At 38.6% G+C, this 22527-nt stretch overlaps 1 pseudogene; it reads left to right on the top strand.

Moving 5' to 3' along the window:
* Positions 1 to 248: 248 nt before the first annotated feature.
* Positions 249 to 8416, top strand: LOC120866694 (annotated as a pseudogene).
* Positions 8417 to 22527: the final 14111 nt, after the last annotated feature.

Below are 22527 nucleotides of genomic sequence, written 5' to 3'. Positions count from 1 at the left end.
CTCCTTTGTTTACAGTTTTGGCTGCACTTGTTCCAATGAATACTACATCAAAGAGGGAAGAAACTTTTTAAATGCCTGTCCTCCAGGACACCGCTGTCACAGTTCACACTCTCCTCTCAAGCTGTCACTGCAAAGGAAGACCCTGCAGTGCTGCCCCCAGGGGTCTGGAGAGTAGACTGCCCAGGCAGCAGGCACACTGCCCCACCACGCTGCCCTCCTGCAAAAGGGGTGGCCCACCAGCATGCACCATGATTCACTGCCTGGACTTTGCACAGGCGTCTGAAGGCAGAGGGAGAGGTAAAAGAAGAGAAGACCTCTTTCTATGCTTTTCCAGGCCTCTGGCAAGGTGAAAGTGTTGGAGTCTGTGTTTTAAGGCCACAATGTATGAATTAGTCAGCCTCGCTATGGCGTATATTTTATCATACTCTGCATCCCAGATATCCTTGGTCAGTGCTTAACGCAGCATCTCCTCTGATATTTTATTATCATTTATACCCTCTGTTATGGTATTATTTTTAGTTTCTCCTTCCCAGATCCAATCCCTTACTATTCTGCTTCATATTAATACATCTAGTGGTATCTGGAAACCTCATATTACAGCAAAAAGGCACAACAAAACAATGTATTCCCAGAATATTAGCACATTCACACTGTTGTATGTGAAACTTGGCTCTCCATAAAGCTTGTCACTTAGACTGAAATCTCTCAAGCCAAAGCTGCCTTTTCTAGTTCAACATATGGTCTTATTTTGCTTCATGTACCATGTATGCTGGTATTCTTCAGCTGTTGGTTATTATTTTATTCTATAAATGTCAAATAGCTTAAATTGGCTGAAAATGTTTGAATAGTCTATATCCTTATCGGATTTTTTTCATCTGTTTTATCATTTATTGGGAGTGCTAATGTTTCCAACTATATATTTATTAATGTTTCTCCCTTTACTCATGTTAGTTTTTACTTATTATATAGTGAAGGTGTATTTTTAGATATATACACATTTAGAATTATTTTGTCTTTCTGGTGAATTGACATAATAAAGTTTCAGCATTATGAAATGCTTATGTTTATTCTGACAATACTTCATGTTTGAAGTCTATATTCTCAACAGACACTATGTTTATGATTAGCATTTTTATGATATTTTCCTATCTTTTTAAACTATCTGTGATATTGTCTGTAATGACCATCTTTTGTAAACAGCGTGTAATTAGTTGGATCTTGCTTTGTTATACAATCTGATAATCTCTGTGTTTTAATTAGGCAACTTTATCTAATTACAATGAATATACTTTGTGGTTGACTATAAGACTACTGTTTTGCCAACTGTTTTATGTTTGAGCTATTTCTATTCTTTGTTCCATGCTTCCTCTTTTCCTGCCTTCTCTTTGAATGTATACCTTTATTTCAGGTTCCATTTTATCTCCCTGGTTTACGTTTTTATTCCTGTTTGCTCTGAAGAAGACAATAAGTTACTTTAAATTATTACTGTCCACTATAAACTAATGGCATTTCACTTACAATTTTTGAATTCTGCAGCAATATATTGATTATTAAATTTAACACTCCCACACCATCTTTTGTGCTACTTTGAAATGCATTTAACTTACACATGTGTTTTAAATCAAACTGTACATTATTATTTTCACTTTAAATAAGTATCCCTTATTTAAGGAATTTAAAAAGTAAAAAAAAATGTTTTATAATCAATTACATATTTACCAGTTCTGCCTTTCTTCATTCTTTCGTGCAAATCATGTTTCACCAATATCAAGGACCCCCTTTATCATTTCTTACGGTACAGGTGGGCTTCCCTGGTGGCTCAAATGGTAAAGAATCTGCCTGCAATTCTGGAGACCCAGGTTTGATCCCTGGGTTGGGAAGATCCCCAGAAAAGGGAATTGTAACCCACTCCAGTATTCTTGCCTGGAGAATTCCATGGACAGAGAAGCCTGCCAGGCTACAGTTTATGGGGTTACAAAGATTTGGACATGACTGAGCAACTAACACACACATACACATACACACAGTACAAGTACGCTGGTGATGAATTCTCATAACTTTCATCTGAAAATGCCTTTATTTGAATTCTGTTTTTAAATAAAAACAATCTTGTGTTTAAAATTCTAGTCTGAGTTTTGTGTTTTTTTTTTTTTTTTCTTTCGACATTGAAGAAAAAAACATGGCCCATTGTCTTATGGCTTATATTTTGATGAGAAACCACTCCCCCAGGAATCCTAATAATCTTTTTTGCTCTGTTACTTTCAAAGTTTTCTCTTTGTTTTTGGTTCTTGTGGGGAGAGAGAAAATTAGCTAAGATGGCATGATCAGACTCTCTCGCCCCAGGTTTTGTAGGTAATGACTGTGTAACAGCTGAGATCACTTATAGCATTGCACCTGCACGTCACGAGCTGGTCGCTAGGTCACGGGCTACTTGGTGCTGCATGCATATGTGAGCTCCACCTAGAAAGCGGTGTTATTACTGCTGTGTCAGGGCTGTGTCCCTTGGGTCAGTCGTGAGAGCAGTGAATATAGCATGGCTGCTATGCCAGCTGGGAGAGAACGAGCCTCAGTTCCAATAATTCCTTGAGTTTTCCTCCAGCTTCCCTGCTTTCACCTTGTCTACCTCAGGTTCAGCGAACAATGTGAATAGCAAGTCAACTGGCATCATGAACAAGATCAGCAATACAGTTTTCAGCAAAAGAATAATGATTTCCATAAGTTTGGTTTTCTTTGTGTTTATTCTGACTGATGTTGCTGTGCTTCACAGTTTTGAGATTGAGAGTTGACATTTTTCATAATAGTTGGAAAATTTTCTGCCATTATTTCCTCAAATAGTTTTCTGTTCCAGCCTCTCTCTTTTATTCTGTAATCCCAATTATATTGTGTATATATTATATTATATTATATTATATTATATTATATTATGTTACCTGATATCATCTCAGAGTTCACTAAAGATTTTTTAGCCTTTTCTCTTTCTATGCTTCAGTTTGGATAGTTTCTATTAATATTATTCTGTCTTCAAATTCTTGAAGCTTAATACTCTTTACTTCTTGGGTTTTCTACCTGTTGTTAAACTCACCCACTAAACTTTTCATTTTAGATGTTATGTTTTGAAGGTCGAGGATTTCCAATTCTTTGCTGATATCCCCCGATCTATGTACTATGTTCATATATTTCTATAAAATTTAAGAACATATCTATGATCTATCTAAAGTCTTTGTAATAATTGCAAGATCTCTGTCACCTTGCTGTGTGTTTCCATAAATTTTTTATCCTGGTTTTGAATCATATCTCCTTGCTTCTTCACTTGTCTAGTAATATTTTATTATATGATGCACATTGCATACACTATATTGTCTATAATATAGATTTTGTTACCTTGTTTTGATTTGTTAGAGAATTACTTTATTAGCACATCAACTCCATTTTTTTTGGTTTTATTTTTTGTGTTTCTTAGAACTCCAGTGTCCTAGTTGGACTCTCAGTTCAACTTAGAATCTTAGTTCATCTCATAGCTCCCCCTTATCTATTATTTGCAAAATCTATAGATAGAGAATCATCCTGAACATTAATTGCTTAACATTTCATGAAATAATCAAGAAAAGTCCTATGAAGATTTCTGGATCCCCTTCTCTGTGCAGCTTCCTCCTTTCTGGTCTGCCTGAAAGCTAGATATCTTCTCAATAACTCCAAATTCTCATCTCTGTCTTCTTAGCTCAGCAAAATGTTCTGCTTAATATAGGCTCCACTTCCCTGCACTGAGGATCAGAAGCTCCTCCAAGCAGAAAATCAAGGCAGTTGCAGGCCTAATCCTGTGTGTTTTTCTTGTGTCTGGAATCACAGATGTATACTGTCTATTGCTCAGTGTCTAAAACCAGTTGCTTCATACAGTTTTCTCAGATTTCTTTTTCTTTTTTTTTTTTTTTTTATAGTGGGAGAACTTATCTGAAACTAGGAATTTGATCATGGATTAGAGAAGTTCTAAAGCTACTCTTTCACCTTATTTATCTCAGGATTTTGGAAAGTACAAAATCCCCTGTTCCTTTTATGTTTCAGCCATTTTGTTATACATAACAAAGTGTATATGTCATAATAGTCAATAAATGTTTTCCTGGTCTTAAATGTTCACTTATTGAAAGATTTAACTCCCAGTTTATAGACTTCTTGTTTACCTCCTGTGTTATCAATATCTTAAAAAATTTCAAAGTCCATCTAGTGACATAAAATATCCTCAGTTCTTTGATATGTTTCTTTTCAAAGGCTTTTTATTCTTCTTCAGGTCTATGACTCTTTTTTATAGTTACCCTCTGGATTTTGTCATCACTTGAAATATATTTTACCTCTTCAATGATAAATTCAGACAACTATGTCTTCAAAACAGACTTCTATTCTTTTACTCAGTTGCTCCAAGATCTGCAGTCATCTGACTTCTGTAGGACCTCTAATGTGCACATATTTATATCAACTGTCTCCCTATCACTTCCTTCTGACTTAATTTCTTTTGGTGTGCATCAGATTCCATTTCAACAATATTCTTGCCAAAACCCTCAGCAATCACATTTACTTGACTCCTGCACCCTACTGTACCAAAACAAAACAAAACATGACACTTGGCTTCCATCTATTCATCTTCTCTGTTGTAAGCTGCTAAACGTTGGACAAAAATAGCACCTTACTCAGATTAGTGATGCTGAAATTTATGATTCACAGCTTCCCATGAGACTTCAATTTGCCACAACACACCAGTGTTTCTTGTTTTGTTCCTTTCCCATTTACCACAGAAACTATGTCAAATATATTTACTTTCTTCTTAAACTGACTCTTTCACTCACTATCTCATTCTTAATCAGTGTCCTGCTCTGAATGGCAGTCATCAACTGATAAGTTTTTCAATTCCTATCACCAAACAGACCAATAATAGCACTCATCCTGCCCGTCTCTCATGCAATAATGAAATGTGTCCCTTCTGCCCAAGTTTGTGAAATGCATTCTCACTGTCTCTGTCTCTTCAAAGATTCTCCCACTTGTGGCTTCTTTTTGTTAGAATCTAAATATGTTCAAGTCTCTCTTCCCAGAAGTCCCTTTTAATCCCAGGTCTCTCTTTGCTGTTTTTGTTCAGTCTTAAGTTGTGTCCAACTCTTTGAGACCCCATGAACTGTAGCATGCCAAGCTTCTCTGTCCTTTGCTATCTCCCAGAGTTTGCTCAATTCATGTGCATTGAGTCAGTGATACTATATTATTTCTTTCCTCTTGCTCATAGAGAGACTCTAGAGACAGATTATCTCTGTGTGTATCCCAGATCTGCCACTTATTAGTTAATTACAATTAATGTAATGTTTTTAGCAACTCATTTAATCTGACTGTGATTTCCTCTTCTGTAATACCTTATAAGATAGACTGAATATATATATATATAGCATTTGTAAATGGGTAGAAGATAAAGTGCTTAATAAGTCTTGGATATAATAATCCTAAGTATTATTGAAAGTGTTAGTTAAGCCAAACTCCCTGACAAGACTGAAAACAAGTTGCATTTACTTTCTTATCTCTGTCTCAGCACTTAGGACTCAGCAACCTGGCAGCCATGTCAAATGTTTGGTAAAATGTTCTTGCTGAGCCATTTACTCAATTGAACAGGTATTTCTGTCTGTATCTTTCCTGACTTTGGGCAGTATTTGACATTGCTGATCATTTGTACCTCCTGTAGCATTACATTCTTTTTCTTTCAGTGAAGTCACACTCTGAGTTTTCTTCTGGATATTCCTTCTTACTATATTTTGCATTTTCTTTTGAAAATTTCAGTGTTTTAAAAAATCTTAAATGTCAGGTTCTCCAGGATTCTCCTTTAAGTCTCTCTGATCTCACTATCCGTATGCCCTCAATACATTTGCTGATTATTTATGAATCTTGGTCTTCAGCTGAAGCCTATCTCCTGAGTACCAGATCAATTCAGCTACTAAAATCTCCACAGGAATCTTATATTCAGCACATATTAAAATTAACACATCTTCGCCTCCCTAAGCTGATTGTATATTCTTTAGTTCAACCTTACATAGCATGGCCAATGAAGAACTCCAGAGACAATTATTCATTTTGCAGTAAGCAAGGGAGGACAGTTAACATAAAATTCAACTTGAATCTGTGCCCCCCCTGGATTTGTATAATATGGTCATCTATCCTATATCTACAGCCATGAAATTAAAAGATGCTTACTCCTTGGAAGAAAAGTTATGACCAACCTAGATAGCATATTCAAAAGCAGAGATATTACTTTGCCAACAAAGGTCCATCTAGTCAAAGCTATGGTTTTCCAGTGGTCAAGTATGGATGTGAGAGTTGGACTGTGAAAAAAAGCTGAGGGCCAAAGAATTGATGCTTTTGAACTGTGGTGTTGGAGAAGACCCTTGAGAGTCCCTTGGACTGCAAGGAGATCTAATCAGTTCATTCTAAAGGAGATCAGTCCTGAATGTGCTTTGGAGGGAGTGATGCCAAAGCTGAAGCTCCAGTACTTTGGCCACGTCATGCGAAGAGTTGACTCATTGGAAAAGACTCTGATGCTGGGAGGGATTGGGGGCAGGAGGAGAAGGGGACGACAGAGGATGAGATGGCTGGATGGCATCATTGACTCGATGGATGTGAGTTTGGGTGAACTCCAGGAGTTGGTGATGAACAGGGAGGCCTGGCGTGCTGCAATTCATGGGGTCTCAAAGAGTTGGACACAACTGAGTGACTGAACTGAACTGAACTGATCCTATATCTGAGTTAAAATCCCATATGTTATGTTGGATTCTGCTCTCCGTGACACCCTGTCAAGCACTGTCAACTCCAATTTCTACTTCACTCATAGTCCCATCCTCCTCCCAATTTCCAGCCCAACTTCTCCTCCTAGACATCTCCTGATTCTTTTAATATGAAGACCAAACTTCACACAATTTAGAATTTTCAGGTACTGTCCTATTTTACCACTCTGGCTTCAACTCTAGCTACTCTTTCTTAATACTCAACAATCAAGTTGTACGGCAAATTTCTCAACTGTGCTATGCATTATCTTACCTCTAGGCTTCTAGTCATGCTTTTCTCTCTCCTTGGAATAATCTACTTATTCTTTTTCCTAGGAAGGCTTAGTTTAATCTTCCATAATGTAGACTCTAGACAAGAACATGATTTCAAGAGGTTTATGTAGGAGTTAATCTCAAAAGAAATGGTAGAAAAGTGGGTGAAACAGAAGGAAAGAAAGGTGAAACAGAGTATCTTAGTGAACATGTTACTACTATAGGCAGTGGAACTCAATTACACTGGGAACTTTTGGGATATAACATAGAGTATATCTCAGAACAGTCCCACATAAACAGCAAATTAGAGTTCTAAGCTTGCAGTACCTTTCTCTTCCCCTTGGAGGGTTCTTGGTTGTTTTGTTTTTGTTTTTTTTTTTCCCAGCATGGCCCCCAAACACCAGGTTTCACTTCCATTCCAAGAAGAAACTGAAAACAGTGAGGCTGACTCTTGCCTCCAGGCCGGACGAGGCATCTGTTTCTTCAAACTTGCTGAAGGAAGAAAAAGAACAGCAAGAAGCAATCAAACATATTGACAAAGTACAAAATGAAATAGACAGACTTAATGAACAAGCCAGTGAAGAGATTTTGAAAGTAGAACAGAAATATAACAAACTCTGCCAACCACTTTTTTCAGAAGAGGTCAAAATTGAGTGTCAAAATCCCAAATTTGGGGGTAACAACATATGTTAACCATCCACAAGTGTCTGCACTGCTTGGAGACGAGGATTAAAAGGTGCTGAATATTTGACAAGAGTTGAAGTGACAGAATTTGAAGGCATTAAATCAGGTTAGAGAATATATTTTTATTTTGATGAAAACTCTTACTTAAAAAATAAACTTCTCTCCAAAGAATTTCATCTGAATCAGAGTGGTGATCCATCTGCCAAGTCCACTGAAATCAAATGGAAACTTGGAAAGGATCTGATGAAATGATCGAGTCAAACACAGAATCAAGCCAGCAGGAAGAGACAGCATGAGGAACCAGAAAGCTTCTTCACCTGGTTTACTGATCACTCTGATGCAGGTGCAGGTGACTTAGGAGAGGTCATCAGAGATGATCTTTGGCTAAATCTGTTACAGCACTGCTTGGTTCCTGGCATGGATAATGAGGAAGGGGAAGGAGAGGAAGAAGATGATGATAATAAAGAGGAAGAAGGATAAGAAGGATTGGAAGACATTGATGATGAAGGGGGTGAGGTGAGGAAAGGTGAAGAAGATGACTGATGGAACACTGATGGATTCCAACCTTTTAAAATTCCCTCCAGTCCCTGGGAGCAAGTTGCAGTCTTTTTGTTGTTGTTGTTGTTTTCCTTCTCCTCTTGTGCTCGGTTGCCCTCTTTTTGAGGTCTCTTTTTTCCTTTATACCAGAGTTCACAACTTATTTTGGGGGAAAATATCTTCAGGAGAATTCAGTGGGAAAAAAGCCTCTACCCCTTCCTTTTCCAAATTCATTTTTATCCCTTCCTGTCTCAACAAGAACTTTAAGGGATCAACACCACCATGCTCGGGGGATGGGAGGAGGGTGGAGAAAAACCTCCAGCTCTCTTAGCTCTGCTGGAAACTGGAGGGTGCTAGGCCCTGTGCAATATTGCATGGAATTCTAGCTTTGTTCCTCCTTTCCCCATATATTGGGCTCAGAGATGACATTGTGTCTCTATGTGAATATGGACAGTTATCATTTACCAATATGTATTTGTCTACTTTCTCTTGTTTAAAAAGAGAGAGAGAGAAAAAAAAAACTTTTATTTTTTATTTTTTTTCTGAAAAAGAAACATTTATTTCCTCACTTCAAATCAGATTCTGTGTTAAGTTCCACATCTGTTTAGTTTAGTACTAAGTGTTACCATCAAAGACCAAAGTATATTCTGCATTTCTAAAACTGGGGTTATAGAAGGTCAGCAAATGGTCAGTTTGAGATGTTTGAGTGGGTAAAGTGGGCATTTTGACAACATGGCTTCTCCTTTGGCATGTTTAATTGTGATGTATAATGGACATCCTTGCAGTTTAAGATGACACTTTTAAAATAAAATTCTTTCCTAATGATGCCCTCCTACTCAGTGGGAGAATCAGCAGAGCCTGTAGGATCTTATTTGTAGTTGACATTCTCTACTGTAACTTTGTTCCTATTTATTTTTGAAATTTTTTCTTTTTGTCTCACTGGAAAAGAAAGATGATGCTTAGTTTTAAACATTAAAAGTGTACAAGTTGCTTTGTTACAATAAAACTAAATGTGTACACACACGTGGGCACACACACACACACACACACACACACACACAAAGCAAATTAGCCGGGCTACCCATTTTCCATGTTTTCTCCCTCTTTGACTGAGAACATTTCCTGAGGGATCATTTCTCCAACCTGACTGTGGACAGACAAGGTAGACTTGAGAAACCTCTAAAGTAGAGGCAGCTGTTAAAAGTAGATCATCGGCATGCACTGGGAACACATATAGGAAACCAAATCTTATCACGGATACTCCTTCAATATTCCTCTCCTGTGCAACTTTAAGTTCTTTATTACCTTTATCTTGTTAATTAGCACATCTTAGTGTGAGAAATTACAATTAAACAGTAAGTCACTATAGCCATGTGTCTAGTTCAACATGGTTTCCCTAAAACCTGGCCCTGCGTAGATACTTCCTGCACTTTTGACTGAACTCTCTTTTGTTGAATGGGTATTTTAAGTTTGGTAGCAGTAACTACACACCCTTAAAGATTAGTTAAGATACTGTAGACTTTGCTTTCTTGCTTTCTGCCTCATTCAGGTAGAATATCATTTGGAAAATATCTGGTATTTGGAAATGACTTTGCAGTAAAGTACAAGTCACTGTTGGAATATCAAAAAGTAATTGCTAAAACATGGTTTTCTTATACTATGTAACCTGTATCGTTTCTTTATCATTAAACTTTCATCCTGAAAAGTTGTTTCAAACACTTCCTTCAGATGCTCACATTTGAGAAATGCCAGAAGACAAACATTTATGCTATAAAATAAGTGGAAATGTCATTTTTAATATGTTCCAAGTGTGTGGTACTTGTACAAATTGGGTCTAATTGTATCATCTGGTGAGATTTCCTCTCCAAAGACAACTAATTGGAATAGCAGTGAGTTCTGGGTGAAATAACCAGACATTTCCAGTCTGAATGAATGGCTTTTGTGTCAAACATTGAAAAGCTGAACCATTATACACTGTTTCCAGATTTATGTTGCCCAAATGGAGTTGAATTATCTTGTTTTTCTTCACAGCTTCCATTTTTTTAAATTTATTTATTTATTTTAATTGGAGGCTAATTACTTTACAATACTGTAGCGGTTTTTTCCATACATTGACATGAATCAGTCACAGGTGTACATGTGTTCCCCATCCTGAAGCCCCCCTCCCACCTCCCTCTTCATCCATTTAGCAGGAAAAGTCATCACTTCCTTCCTCGGCACCAAATATATTATGGGTCCTGTAACTGAAAGGGTCAAGTCCATTTTCTCTACTCTAAAACCATTAATACAAACATTTGTTTGTTTCTCATTTTTTATACCTTGATGGTAACATTAAAATTATATTTAGAAGTTCTAGTTATTTCTAAGTGACAATCACCAGGTTTGGTATTTCACACATTAATTTAGCCCTTAGTGAAAATGAGATACTTATACATATAGAAAGAGATTTAGATTGAAAAATTTATGCGAAGCCAGTAGAGATATAACTAGCATGTGATTCAAGTCTAATTCAAAGCCAGGACCCTTATCCTCTACATCTTGCTGATTTTTCCATCCTTCCTCTAGAGCCAAAATTTCTTCAGATACTAATAAAGAGTATCTGACTACAGTCTTGACATTTCTATGTTTCACAGATGAGAAAACTAAGGTCAGTTCAGTTGCTCAGTCATGTTTGACTCTTACAAACCCATGGACTATAGCATGCCAGGCTTCCCTGTCCATCACAAACTCCTGAAGCTTGCTCAAACTCATGTGCATTGAGTCAGTGATGCCAACCAACCATTTCATCCTCTGTTGTCCCCTTCTTCTCCTGCCTTCAATCTTTCCCAGCATCAGGGTCTTTTCCAATGAGTCAGTTCTTCATATCAGGTGGCCAAAATATGGGAGCTTCAGCTTCAGCATCAGTCCTTCCAATGAATATTCAGTACTGATTTCTTTAAAATAGACTGGCTTGATCTCCTAGAAGTCCAAGGGACTTTCAATAGTCTTCCCCAAAACCACAGTTCAAAAGCATCAGTTCTTCAATGCTCAGCTTTCTTTATGGTCAAACTTTAACATCCATACATGACTACTGGAAAAAAAACATAGCTTTGACTAGAGGGAACTTTGTTGGCAAAGTAATGTCTCTGTTTTTTAATATGATGTCTGGGTTGATCATAATGTTCCTTCCAAGGAGTAAGCATCTTTTCATTTCAGGGCTGCAGTCACCATTGCAATGATTTTGGAGCCCCCCAAAATAGACTCACTGTTTCCATTGTTTCACCATCTCTTTGCCATGAAGTGATGGGACTGGATGCTATAATCTTCGTTTCTTGAATCCTGCTCAGGATGTTTTAAGCCAACATTTTTTAATCTCCTCTTTCACTTTCATCAAGGAGCTCTTTAGTTCCTCTTTGCTCTCTACCATCATAGTGGTGTCATCTGCATATCTGAGGTTATTGATATTTCTCTGAGCAATCTTTATTACAGCTTGTGTTTCATCCTGCCTGGCATTTCTCATGATGTACTCTGCATAGAAGTTAAATAAGCAGGGTGACAATATACAGTCTTGACATACTCCTTCCCAATTTGGAACCAGTCCATTATCCCATATCCAGTCTTAACTGTTGCTTCTTGACCTGCATACAGATTTCTCAGGAGGCAGGTAAGGTGGTTTGGTACTCCCATGTCTTGAAGAATTTTCCACAGTTCGTGGTGATCAACACCAGCAAAGGCTTTGGCATAGTCAATAAATCAGAGATAGAGGTTTTTCTGGAACTCTCGTGCTTTTTTGATGATCCACAGATGTTCACAATTTAATCTCTGGTTCCTGTGCCTCTTCTAAATCCAACTTGAACACCTGAAATTTCACGCTTCATGTACTGCTGAAGCTTCTCTTGGAGAATTGTAAGCATTACTTTGCTAGTGTGTGAGATAAGTACAATTGTGCAATAGTTGGAAAATTCTTTGGCATTGTCTTTCTTTGGGATTGGAATGAAAACTGACCTTTCCCAGTCCTGTGGCCACTGCTGAGTTTTTTCAAATTTGCTGGTATATTGAGTGCAGCCCTTGCACAGCATCATCTTTTAGGACTTAATAGAGTTCAGCTGGGATTCCATCACCTCCACTAGCTTTGTTCATAGTGATGCTTCTTAAGGGCCACCTGACTTCGGACTCCAGGATGTCTGGCTCTAGGTGAGTGATCACATCACCATACTTATCTGGGTCATGAAGCTCTTTTATGTATAGTTTACTCTATATTCTTGCCACTTCTTCTTAATATCTTCTGCTTCTGTTAGGTCCATGCCATTTCTGTCCTTTACTGAGCCCATCTTTGCATGAAATGTTCCCTTGGTATCTCTAATTTTATTGAAGAGATCTCTAGTCATTCCCATTCTACTGTTTTCCTCTATTTCTTTGCATTGACCATCAAGGAAGGCTTTCTTACATCTCCTTGCTCTTCTTTGGAACTCTGTAATAACATGTGTATATCTTTCCTTTTCTCCTTTACCTTCTGCTTCTCTTCTTTTCTCAGCTATTCTCTTCAGACAATCATTTTGCCTTTTTGCATTTCTTTTTCTTGTATCTGCTACTGTAGACAAGAATCCCATAGAGGAAATGGAGTAGTCCTCATAGTCAACAAAAGAATCTGAAATGTAGTTCTTTGTTGCAATCTCAAAAATGGCAGAATAATCTATGTTAATTTCCAAGACAAACCATTCAATATCACAGTAATCCAAGTATATGCCCTGACCACTAATGCTGAAGAAGCTGAAGTTGAACGGTTCTATGATGACCTCCAAGACCTTTTATAACTGACACCCCCAAAAATGTCCCTTTCATCATAGGGGACTGGAATGCAGAAGTAGGAAGTTAAGAGATACCTGGAGTAACAGGCAAGTTTGGCCTGGGAGTACAAAATGAAGCAGCACAAAGGCTAACAAAGTCTTGCCAAGAGAATGCACTGGTCATAGCAAACACCCTCTTCCAAAAACATAAGAAACGACTCTACACATGGGCATAACCAGATGGCCAATACTGAAATCAGATTGATTATGTTCCTTGCAATTGAAGATGGAGAAGTTCTATACAGTCAGCAAAGACAAGACTGGGAACTGACTGTGATGCAGATCATGAACTCCTTGTTGCAAAATTCAAACTTGAATTAAAGAAGGTAGAAAAAAAAAAAAAAAACAGTGGACCATTCAGGTATGACCTAAATCAAACCTCTTACAATTATACAGTGAAATTGACAAATAGATTCAAATGATTATATCTGATAGAGTGGCTGAAGAACTATGGATGTAGGTTCATGATATGGTACAGGAGGCCATTATCAAAACCATCCCCAAGAAAAAAGAAATGCATATGTAATTTGGGATAGAAGTTAAATAAAATTTTATGGAATAAAAAGTGTAAGATTTTAATTATTTCATAAAAAATCTTATTGGATTCTGATCAGCATTCTTATTTAATGATAATTTTGAAGCTTGATTGATTTTTCTATTGTATTGGTAACTCTTTCTACCTTGGTATAATATGCAAAAATGACAGGTGCTTTTGTATCTCCATCAGCATCATAAAACTCAGTTGTAGTTGTGTAACATAAAAAAGGAGCTGATCTGAAAAGCAGACAATGATTATGTTGAGAATATTGGAATAAAATAGTTTGCTGTAGATAAATCAAGATAAAGGATCTAGTTATGCAATTTTTATTTACATTGTATCTGCATCTATGTGTGGAGGAGGCATATAATGCAAAACTTAAGGTAATAACCACAATCATAAGCTAAAATTATTAAGTGCTTACTTTGAGACAGATAGTTGTAAGTGCCTTATGAATATCAATTCACTCGATCCTCATACAAGTCTATTGAATAAGCACCAATAATTGACCCCATTTTACTGATAGGCACAGAAATACAGATTAATTTTCTGAAGACAACACAATCAATAAGAGCAAAGTCAGAATTTAAATCCAGGAAGTTTGGCTCCAAAGTCCATGTTTAATGGAGAAGAACAAACTTGACTAGCTCTAAACTTAGTGCTCCTTTGCCTGTGCTTAGTCATGCTGGCTCTGCAACTTTGTCTGCTAAGTCACTTCAGTCGTGTCCGACTCTGTGTGACCCCATAGACAGCAGCCCACCAGGCTCCCCTGTCCCTGGGATTCTCCAGGCAAGAACACCGGAGTAGGTTGCCATTTACTTCTCCAATGCATGAAAGTGAAAAGTGAAAGGGAAGTCGCTCAGTTGTGTCTAACTCTTTGCTGTCCCATGGACTGCAGCCTACAAGGCCCCTCCATCCATGGGATTTTCCAGGAAAGAGTACAGGAGTGGGGTGCCATTGCCTTCTCCAGCAAGTTTGTCTAATCAAACAGTAAAAGAATGTTCCCTAAAGCTTAAAATTTACATAATAGCCTTTTCTCAAGGCTCTGCCTCCCAGGCTTGACCTTTAAGCCATAACACTTTTCATTCACATATAGATAAAAAGCTGGAGAACAGAAAATAACCCTTGCCTTGGTGAGAGCTTTCAGGAACACTGACCAGACCTAACTGGACAGCTGCAAGAACAAAGGATTATCACATTTCCTCTGGGGTCTGGTCAGGACCAGGAGGTCTGCAACAACCAACCGCATCCCCTTTCCTTTTGGTACAAAAGAAGCTTGATTTCTAACTCTGGCAAGATGGTTCTTTGGGACACTAATCCATCATCTATGTCTGCTGGCTTTCTGAATAAAGTCTCTATTCTTTGCCTCATCACTTCATCTCTCTGTATATTGGCCTGCATGCAGTGAGCAGTGCAAGCTTGGGCTTAGTAACACATGTACTAACCTTTAGACTGCATGCCAACAAGCAGATTATGGTTTAAGTCAAGGGGCCAAATAACTTTAATACAAGTCTCAATAAGTTTTGGCAAAACAATATGGCAAGAAAGATTAAAGTAATGAACAATGGCAAAGGCTTTATGAAGATCACAACTTTTGAAATAGGCCTTAAGGATAGATTTAATTTTTGTAAGCAGGGATAGTTTGAAGACAAATGAATTTACAAAGAATAGATATCTTAAGCAACAACAAAAAAAGCTAAAAAACTTGTTAAAGATTGGGGAAGACTGAAAGCCCATCATGGTCTGCATGTTAGAGGAGTAGCAGGAAATAAAGTTACCATGATGGTTATGCAAACAGCAATGAACCTGGGAAAAGAGAGTCAAGCCTCAATTATGCTACTTACATACTGGATAGCCTTGATCAAGACCAGTAATCTCTCTTGGCTTCAAGTGATTTTACAAAGTCCCACCTAACACTGCTGTTTTGAGGATTAAATGAGGATCAAAATGTTGCAGAATGTTGATTGTGATCTGTGACCATATTTTGGAAATGTGACTATCATATGGAAGGGGTGCCACTAAAGACTTCTAAGAAGGAGAATTAGAGAGTGGTATGACCAGAATTGCCTAGAGTCCAGTCCAGAAGCAGGTATGGGTTAAACTGGAATATGGAGAGCAGGGTTAAAGACTGGGAAATGCGTTAATAATTTATTAAATTTGGTTGTGATACAATGAGAATCCAAACTCAGTACTAACAATTGGGCTTGAAATAAACAGAGACTTCAGAAACATTACAGAATTATAAAAAATTGATTTCACACTTGATTTTGACGGAAATGGAGAACAAAAAAGTACTCTACCATAATTCTGAAACTTAAGACCAAGTGAGTAAGAGAATGTATTAGTTGCTCAGCCATGTCTGAATCTTTGAGACCGCATAAACTGTAGCCATCAGGCTCCTCTGTCCATGGAATTCTCTAGACAAGAATATTGCAGTGGGTAGCCATCACCCTTCTCCAGGGGATCTTCCTGGAGATCATCAAAAGCCTCTTGATGAAAGTGAAAGAGAAGAGTGAAAAAGTGGGATTAAAGCTCAACATTCAGAAAACTAAGATCATGACATCCGATCAAATCACTTCATGGCAAATAGTTGGGGAAACAATGGAAACAGTGGCTGACTTTATTTTTGCGGGCTCCAAAATCACTGCAGATGGTGACTGCAGCCATGAAATTAAAAGACACATACTCTTTGGAAGGAAAGTTATGACCAACCTAGATAGCATATTGACAAGCAGAGACATTACTTTGCCAACAAAGGTCCGTCTAGTCAAGGCTATGGTTTTTCCAGTAGTCATGTATGGATGTGAGAGTTGGACCATAAAGAAAGCTGAGTGCCAAAGAATTGATGCTTTTGAACTGTGGTGTTGGAGAAGACTCTTGAGAGTCCCTTGGACTGCATGGAGGTCCAACCAGTCCATCCTAAAGGAGATCAGTCCTGAGTGTTCATTGGAAGGACTGATGTTGAAGCTGAAACTCCAATACTTTGGCCATCTGATGCAAAGAGCTGACTCATTGGAAAAGACCCTGATGCTGGGAAAGATTGAGGGCAGGAGGAGAAGGGGATGACAGAGGATGAGATGATTGGATGGCATCACTGACTCAATGGACATGAGTCTGAGTAAACTCCACGAGTTGGTGATGGACAGGGAGGCCTGGTGTGCTGTGGTCCATGGGGTCCCAAAGAGTTGGACACCGCTGAGTGACTGAACTGAACTGAGCCATTACCCTTCTCCAGGGGATCTTCCTGACCCAGAGATCAAACCCAGGTCTCCTGCACTGCAGACAGATTCTTTACTATCTGAGCCACCAGGAAAGTGCCAAGTAAGAGAGTAATTATCAACAAAAGAAAATCTTGATGAAGAAAAGTTTTTTCTTGAGAAAGAACATGAGTTAAGTTCAAGGAACTGGTGAGAACTCTTGGTTAAGTTATCCTGCAAGCATTGAATATGTACATTTGTGGCCAAGGAAAGAGGTAAGGACAATAGGGTATATGGCAGACAGAATAGTGAACTCTTAGTGATATTCATTCATATCCTAATGCCCCAAACCAGTGAAGATGTTAGATTATACAACAAAAAGAAGTTAAATTTGGAAGGAAATGTAATCAAGCTTGATAATCAGCTGAACTTTAAGTAGGGAGATTATCCTGGATTACATGGTTGGGTTCCGTATAATCACAATGATAAAGGAAGGCAAAAGAGATTTTTGTAGTTACATGATGTGAAATCACAACTAGCCATTGCAGGCTTTGAAGACAAGAAAGGGGACCTCAAGCCAAGGAATATGGCTTTCTAGACCCTGGAAAGGGCAAAGAAAAGGATTTATCCTTTAATGCCTTCAGAAAAGAACATGGGTGCCAACAACAATAAGGCCTAGATCTACAGAAATTGTAAGGTGATAAACATGTGTTTTCTAAACCACTAAGCCTGTGGTACCTTTTACAGTGGCAACAGATAACTGATACAAAATGATTTTGGAAAACTCAGGATGGAGAAAATGGTCAGAAGTGGTGTGAGTTTTTCCTGAAAGTGACCTGTGAAACATGTGTGGTTATAGCCTGTCAGGAAAGCAGGAGAAGTGGAAAGCCCTTAGCATGAGTCTGAAAATTTCTTCTTCTATGACTGATTATTGGAAACTTAGGAGAATACAAATTACTTCATTTGCAGCAAAAAATGAGTCATCAAAATTGTATTAATCCATTCCAAGATCCTCTTTCTTCCCCAAAGTCATCTGCATGGACCTGTGAGATAAAGAATTCCATCTTGAGGAGGAAGAGAAATTGATCATTTTAAGTTAAGTTTAAAGTTTAGTTGCCCAGTCGTGTCCAACTCCTTGTGACCCCATGGATTATAGGCTACCAGTCTTCTCTGTCCAAGGGACTTTCCAGGCAAGAGTACTGGAGTGGGTTGCCATTTCCTTCTCCAGAGGATCTTCCCAACCTAGGGATCGAACCCAGGTCTACCACGTTGCAGGCAGACACTTTACTGTCTGAGCCACCAGGAAAGTCTTTTTAAGTTAAGTAACTACTAAAAAAGGACTTCCCTGGTGGCTCAGACAGTAAACCATCTGTCTATGATGTGGGAGACCTGGGTTCGATCCCTGGATCTGGAACATTCCCTGGAGAAGGAAATAGCAACCCACTCCAGTACCCTTGCCTAGAAAATCCCATGGATGGAGGAGCCTGGTGTCCATGGGGTCACAAAGAGTCAGACATGACTGAGTGACTGCACTTTCACTTTCACTACTAAACGATCAGAGATATAACAGAAAACTTCAACCTTCTCCTTTCCAGAAACATCCAGCTTTTCTAATACCTCACAGCCTCCACCCAGGGCTGTGTCTGTGTCCCAGCGATGACATTGGTCCAGGGTGCCTAAGGAGAGGCAGAAGTATTTCTGGTTTCATTGGACACAGAAATCAAGACAGCAAGTTTACCTCTTTATTGACTCAGCTCTGCTGAGGGTCATTTCTCATTTACTTCTGGTCAGTGTCACAATCTGCTATAAATCTGCCCCCTAGATAGTTATTGCTTACTCCAGATGGGCATCAGTGGGACAGGGACCATGGTGATGGGGGAAGTCATCTCTTTCTTTTTTTATATGTCAAATAATTTATTTCCCACAGCACAGAGGCTATGTCAGGATGTCAGATTTCTCTGTGAAGTAAAAGCAAAAGACATATTTAAACCTATTTAATATGTCCTTGGGGTTATAAGAAAAAACTAAAAACAAGAAAGCTGTTTTTTCTGGTTCATTTATTCGGTTCAGTTCGGTTCAGTTCAGTCACTCACTCATGTCCAACTCTTTGCAACCCAATGAATTGCAGCATGCCAGGCGTCCCTGTCCATCACCAACTCCTGGAGTTTACTCAGACTCACATGCATAGAGTCAGTGATGCCATCCAGCCATCTCATCCTCTCCTCCCTTTCTCCTCCTACCCCCAATGCATCCCAGCATCAGAGTCTTTTCCAATGAGTCAACTCTTCACATGAGGTGGCCAAAGTACTGGAGTTTCAGCTTTAGTATCATTCCCTCCAAAGAAATCCCAGGGCTGATCTCCTTTAGAATGGACTGGTTGGATCTCCTTGCAGTCCAAGGGACTCTCTCAAGAGTCTTCTCCAACACCACAGTTCAAAAGCATCAATTCTTCAGTGCTCAGCCTTCTTCACAGTCCAATTCTCACATCCATATATGACCACTGGAAAAACCATAGCCTTGACTAGACAGAACTCAGTTGGCAAAGTAATGTCTCTGCTTTTGAATATACTATCTAGGTTGGTCATAACTTTTCTTCCAAGGAGTAAGCATCTTTCAATTTCATGGCTGCAGTCACCATCTGCAGTGATTTTGGAGCCCCCAAAAATAAAGTCTGACACTGTTTCCACTGTTTCCCCGTCTATTTCCCATGAAGTGATGGGACCGGATGCCATGATCTTCATTTTCTGTATGTTGAGCTTTAAGCCAACTTTTTTGCTCTCCTCTTTCACTTTCATCAAGAGGCTTTTTAGTTCCTCTACACGTTCTGCCATAAGGGTGGTGTCATCTTCATATCTGAGGTTATTGATATTTCTCCCAGCAATCTTGATTCCAGCTTGTGTTCCTTCCAGTCCAGCGTTTCTCATGATGTACTCTGCATAGAAGTTAAATAAGCAGGGTGACAATATACAGCCTTGATGTACTCCTTTTCCTATTTGGAACCAGTCTGTTGTTCCATGTCCAGTTCTAACTGTTGCTTCCTGACCTGCATACAGATTTCTCCAGAGACATGTCAGGTGGTCTGGTATTCCCATCTCTTTCAGAATTTTCCACAGTTTATTGTGATCCACATAGTCAAAGGCTTTGGCATAATCAAGAAAGCAGAAATAGATGTTTTTCTGGAATTCTCTTGCTTTTTCTATGATCCAGGGGATGTTGGCAATTTGATCTCTGGTTCCTCTGCCTTTTTAAAACCAGGTTGAACATCAGGGAGTTCACAGTTCATGTATTGCTGAAGCCTGGCTTGGAGAATTTTGAGCATTACTTTACTAGCGTGTGAGATGAGTGCAATTGTGCGGTAGTTTGAGCATTCTTTGGCATTGCCTTTCTTTGGGATTTGAATGAAAACTGACCTTTTCCAGTCCTGTGGCCACTGCTGAGTTTTCTAAATTTGCTGGCATATTGAGTGCTGCACTTTCACAGCTTCATCTTTCAGGATTTGAAGTAACTCAATTGGAATTCCATCACCTCCACTAGCTTTGTTCGTAGTGATGCTTTCTAAGGCCCACTTGACTTCACATTCCAGGCTATCTGGCTCTAGATGAGTGATCACACCATCGTGATTATCTGGGTCGTGAAGATCTTTCTGTACACTTCTTCTGTGTGTTCTTGCCACCTCTTCTTAATATCTGCTGCTTCTGTTAGGTCCATACCATTTCTGTCTTTATTGAGCCCATCTTTGCATGAAATATTCCCTTGGTATCTCTAATTTTCTTGAAAAGATCTCTAGTCTTTCCCATTCTGTTCTTTTCCCCTATTTCTTTGCATTGCTCTCTGAAGAAGGCTTTCTTATGTCTTCTTGCTCTTCTTTGGAACTCTGCATTCAGATGCTTATATCTTTCCTTTTCTCCTTTGCTTTTCATCTCTCTTCTTTCACAGCTATTTGTAAGGCCTCCCCAGACAGCCATTTTGCTTTTTATTGCATTTCTTTTCCATGGGGATGGTCTTGATCCCTGTCTCCTGTACAATGTCATGAACCTCATTCCATAGTTCATCAGGCACTCTATCTATCAGATATAGGCCCTTAAATCTATTTCTCACATCCACTGTATAATCATAAGGGATTTGATTTAGGTCATACCTGAATGGTCTAGTGGTTTTCCCTACTTTCTTCAATTTAAGTCTGAATTTGGTAATAAGGATTTCATGATGTGAGCCACAGTCAGCTCCTGATCTTGTTTTTGTTGACTGTATACAGCTTCTCCATCTTTGGCTGCAAAGAATATAATCAATCTGATTTCAGTGTTGACCATTTGGTAATGTCCATGTGTAGAGTCTTCTCTTGTGTTGTTGGAATAGGGTGTTTGCTGAGCCTTATATTGTTTATCTCCAGAAGGGTAGCACATTTTTCTTTTTCAAACACACAATAAATATCTACTGTACTTCAATTATTTTTTCACCCTCAATATCTCCAACACCCACCACTACCGCAGAGCACAGATGAGGCCCAGAGTGAAGGAAGCCTAAATTACTGGCCGGTTGGTACACCACAGAATGTGGTAGGAGAGGGAAGGTATCCAGGGCTTTAGCAGAACAGCTCAGAGTGTTAACAAACAAAAACTCTGACACCATCGAAATTCATGATGAGGATTCTTGTTGCTTTTCCAATAGATAAATATTAAAACACAAAACATAAAAATAACTCTTAGATAACAAATATTAATTCTTAGTGACTGTGAAATCTGAATACAGGAAAATAATGATCTCTACAAATGCCATACACACATACTCAGACTCCTGTTTACAAGAGGAATCATCATTTACAGTATAAGCCATAGAACCCTCTGTGCCTTTCTAACACCAACAAGCACACACTTTTTATCTAGATCTTTTTATTACTTTTCTGAACTTGAGGCTGGATTCTGGGACCTATTAGTGTCAGAATGTGTATCCACTGATTACAAAAATATTGGTCAAAACTTTGCCAATTAATACTGTTCTCTTCTTAGGTCATATAAATTTCTGGTCAACAACCCCACACTCATCTGACTTCAAAGGAAGGTATATGTGAGATTATTGTACATATCCTCTCAAATTCTGTAAGTGACTGTTCTTTTTTGATATTCATTTTTATGTATTTATTTGACTGTACCAGGTCTTACTTTCTGCACACAGGATCCCTAGCTGCGACATGTGGGATCTCAATCCTCCAGCAGGGACTGAACTCCTGCACTGGGAGCTTGGAGGCTTAGCCCCTGGATCACCAGGGAAATCCTAGTGAATATTCTTTTAGATAAAAACGGAATGCTGACAAACTTTTTTCTGATGAGTAGTTTGCTAATTTTATGAAATCATGATAGTAACTGGCCAGGAAGGAAGTTGCAATGTGCAGGAAACATATCAGGTAACTTGTAAGGCTGCTTCTAACTGCATCCTATTCTATTGAAAATCCTGTGAGCCTCAGTGTAGGGTAGATCCCTTTAAAATGTTTCTTTTGCTTTTTTCCTGGGTGATGTGAGCTATGATGACAATTATATTGAACCTCACATTATAAGTATGTGAGAACTAATGGTAGCCTAGTATAAACACTCATAAGATATGCCCAAACTGACAGCTTTGATGTAATCAGTTTCATGCACCAACCACCTTGTAGAGCTGTAGTTCTGAGTATGGAACATCTGGAGCTACAAGTT

The sequence above is a fragment of the Oryx dammah genome, unplaced genomic scaffold (genome assembly GCF_014754425.2).
Source record: "Oryx dammah isolate SB20612 unplaced genomic scaffold, SCBI_Odam_1.1 HiC_scaffold_8, whole genome shotgun sequence".
NCBI lineage: Eukaryota > Metazoa > Chordata > Mammalia > Artiodactyla > Bovidae > Oryx > Oryx dammah.
The sequence above is the reverse complement of the archived record's forward strand: the minus strand, read 5'-3'. Positions and strand labels throughout refer to the sequence as shown.